General features: G+C 32.1%; 1 long non-coding RNA gene across 1 annotated transcript; it reads right to left on the reverse strand.

Moving 5' to 3' along the window:
- Nucleotides 1-631: 631 nt before the first annotated feature.
- LOC110035484 lies at nt 632-3,722 on the reverse strand. Its single transcript, XR_002295147.1, has 6 exons — nt 3,642-3,722; nt 2,599-2,673; nt 2,474-2,521; nt 2,154-2,222; nt 1,940-2,073; nt 632-727 (listed from the first exon to the last, which is right to left on the reverse strand). It is a non-coding gene; the product is annotated as an uncharacterized LOC110035484 (long non-coding RNA).
- Between the last annotated feature and the right edge of the window lie 474 nt (nt 3,723-4,196).

Below are 4,196 nucleotides of genomic sequence, written 5' to 3' on the forward strand. Positions count from 1 at the left end.
GTTTTTGTGCTTATCCCAGATTGTGGGAATAGGTTGGCTAGATAATGCAAATTAAAGAAAAGGAGATGGATGACATTGAGATGCTAGTGCTGACGCGAGGGCTGCTTGTGCCCACTGTCCAATCCTCTGTCCAGATCCTCCCAGCAGCCACCAGTCTTCTCAGCCTCCCTTCAGTGGACTACCGGCACTGTTGGTCCAGCATTATCCTTACCAGAACCACCCTGCTTCAATTGAAATGGTCGCTCCTATCATTGTGTTGTATCTTTTATTATTTCTGTCCTTATTAGTTGGTTACTGTTTTACGTGCTTGTGTTGTTATGTCAAAGCGTCTTTGTTGTAATTTCCTGATTGCAGCAATAAAATATGTGTCATTCGAGTCGTGCTTTGCATTAACTCCGGTATCAAGTACTGTGCCGATGACCAATCATCAAAAAGGCAATGCCCACTGCATTACCAAAGCCAATGCATTAAGTATATGAATGAGTAAAAGAACAGTGCTTGGGTAATTTAAAACCAATTTCCTATAGAATATGTTATAGCTGGAATCAAGAAAGAATTATGAACTCTTTTTTTCAAACATTTAGCAAGAAAACAAAGTTTTGGAGATGAAATATTGAAAGTGAAAATAGCATAAAAGAAGAAAGAACAAACTTCTTCAAATCGCTTTGCAATGAGAGCATCATAATGCTCAAATGCCTCCTCATCCTTCGGAAGTAAATGGACACATCTGAAAGTAACAATAATTATGATCAACTAAAACAGCAGACTACAGTAAAAATCAGCATACATCAAAAAATTAGTCTGCCGTTACCACTAGGAAGCAGACGGATACTGGCCTATAAAAAATGTGTAGATTAACAGCCTCAAGCATGCATACATTCAGGCCCTCAAATATGCACAGTTTGAGAGGGAGTGGGAAAAAGAATAATAAAGCAGATCACATAACATATCTGAATGTAAAATTGACACAAGTTGAATGAAAAAAGTTACTTCAAAATCTCTAAAGTGCCGAGATCATTTCCACAGGCAAAATGAGTAAAATAAATAAAATCTCTATAAACAAATTTTCTATCTACTAGAAAACAAATAAGTCCTAACTAACCTCTGATAGAATTTTTTTTTTTTTCTTAAATGAAGGAAAACAACATTCCTCTGTATGAATGAAACAAGTTATGAATTAAATGAGAATAATACAATGTAACAATTTAATAAATAATTTAAACATACAAAATACTCCTAGTCCAAATGACAATTATTTTCTAATTAACGGCGTGTCAAAAGCCAATAATATCATGATGAAATGGTTTATAACAGAGAATACTAGCCTAAAGCATATATCTTAATAACCATGAAATCATCAACAACATGAAAATAATGATCAATACAATGTGTTGCACTCTATCTAAATTGCATGTACTTTCGGTATAAATCATCAAGTTTTTTATCGTAAAGAATGTTTAGAATATCATTAATAACAGTAACATAGGATTGTATCTAAGTAACATGATTTGTTTGGAGAATTATTCCTGAGGAGCATTCAAATCCTTTTTTTTCTTTTTTCATACATGGTATTTGAGGGATTTTCTATTCCAAATAGGTTCTTATAACTGCCAATAATATTATTTGGTGAAAAGAAAAAAAAAAATTCTAGGCAGTGCATTTACTATTACAAAAAATGAATATAGAAATTTGTAAGCTCATTTATTTGCAAATACAAACTCGAACGCAACAGATAAAGTTACTGTTAAACCATATATACAAGTAAATTAATCAAATATTTTTATTCACATAACAAATACTAATGTGTGAAAGACTCAGGGTGCAAATCCATAGAATTATTCAGAACACAATTAAAAGCTACAAAACAAAAATAGAGAATAAAAAGCCAAAATTATGAATAACCTCAAATCACAAACTAAAATCGGAAGACGGGACTTACATACTATCAAGATCAATAAAGTCTGATTTAACCAACAATGCAGCAAGTCGATAAAGGCCAGAAGGCACTGGAGAGCTAACTTCAATTCTTTGATAGTACTGGAACTTAAAGCCCAATATTTGGGCAGCGTGTGACTGACAAAAAGATAAGCAAAATAAAATTATCACTGAAAAAAGGAAAAATAATTGCAGATATAATTAAAAACAAGAGTTACCTTAGGAAAAATAGGAATGAGACTATAGAATATGCTATTGTCATGATAGAGTTCAAAACATTCCAAGACCTGTTTTAATTCCAGAATTTCAACTTTGAAACAAGTTAAATAGTTTAATTACAAATAAAGAACAAGTAATTATAATAACACTAATTACAACAGCAATCATTCAACTGAAAATTATAAATATACAATAATTGACAACATTTAAATTTAGTTAGACGCTGAAAAAGAAAAAGCGTTAAAAAAAAAGTTTTAAGCACAACTAAATGAAATTACAAAAGAGCAAGGTTGGTGCACTGAGAAAGTATGCAACTTACAATGTCAAAGACACGATTTGGATCCAAATCAAAGTGTCCAATCAATGACTGCCAAAGATTAAAGTTTGAAAGAAATAGTAGGCTGAACAATCACACTAGGAAAGTTAAAAAGCATATTTTCTCACCTTAATTAAGCTGATTGTACCAGAAGATGTATTCTGGCTGACAGCATCTACACCATTTTGACAAAGAAGAGTAACCTATAAAATTAAAAATCAAAGGATAACCAATATATCCAAGTTCAACAATGAGATCAGAAAGGAATTAAACATGCATGGTGACATATGATGCTCTTTTATCACATTACTGGTAGAAGCAAAACAAAAATACTCAAAGTTAACCAAAATCATATCTTTAAACCATTGAGCTTAATATTAAAGTCATGGCTTTCAAAATAACCTATGTACGCAAAAAATAAAAACAGACATAAAGAAAAGAAAATCCAAGCCTTTCTCTTCATGATTAGTGAATGGGGTTTAATAGATCGTACTAGGCATTCAAACGCAAGTTAGTAGAAACTTGTTTAGCAAATGAATAACTGAACTGTGATATGTCAAGTTGTTGCTCATTACCATTTTAACAGTATAAGCTAAACTCAAGCTCATCGGTTTCCACTTAGCATATGGTATACCCCTTTAAAACATAAACTTAGAGCAATAATTCTGATATTTCAGGGAAATAAAAACTTTTTCAAAGAAATTTTAGTGCAGAAGATTGTACTAACTGCACCAAATACACAAGCAGGGATGTAGATTTAGAAAGGCAGTGTGATACAGAGCATGAACACTAAGTTGGCTTGGGCTGTTTTCAAAATTTGCCATGAGCTCAGATTGCAATGGAGACAACCTAACATTTGCTCTTAAAAATGCCCTCAAACAGATTCAAAAGAGAGACTTTTAATACAACCCGAGTAAGACAAAAAATTCTTAAAAGAAAAATGAGCAAATAAAATTAAGTACGGCCTAGACCAAAATGGTTAACAAGAATAGTCATTAATCGCTAAAATGCTTCATAAAAAAGAATATCCTGCAGTGATCAAAGAAGGCATGAATATAACTTTGATTAAATTTGTATAAATCATTAGCATAAGTCAACAAAATTCGTAGGAAGCAGAGGAGATATAATTATGATATAACATATCTCAGTAAAATGTGAACACCATGCTTACAAGCTTGGAATAGCCCTCACTTTCTTCCCTGAGGAGGTTAAATTTTGTTTGTTGATATAGAAGGCGTGTGTTTATTCTGACCTGCAGTTTGAAAAAGCCAATCATAAACAACAGCGCATGCTACAAACAACAAATCAAGAAATAAAGCAAGAAGCATAAATCTGTAGAACCAGACGGTTACATTTAATTCTAGAATATCACTTTATTTCTTGAATTTAATTTCACTTAATGTCATTACAAAGGTACAAATACTTGCACAATCATCATCATAATCATCATTATCATCATCAGCCTATCCCTACTATTTAGGGCTGGCTTTATGAAGCATCATTATTCATTCGTCCTATTTGGCAGCTTGAAATGTTAAGCCTACTTTGTGCTTTTTGTTCAAGAAATCTATCAAATTATCATGGTCGAACCACTTTTTTCCTTGATCTCTTAACTTAATTTTATCAACCATCTTACTTATGCATCTTCTACACTTCCTTGTCCATGTTTAAACTATGCGAGTAAATTTTTCATCAATTTATCTTCAATAGATACTACTTCAGCCAT

The sequence above is a fragment of the Phalaenopsis equestris genome, unplaced genomic scaffold (assembly GCF_001263595.1).
Source record: "Phalaenopsis equestris unplaced genomic scaffold, ASM126359v1 Scaffold197847, whole genome shotgun sequence".
Lineage (NCBI taxonomy): Eukaryota > Viridiplantae > Streptophyta > Magnoliopsida > Asparagales > Orchidaceae > Phalaenopsis > Phalaenopsis equestris.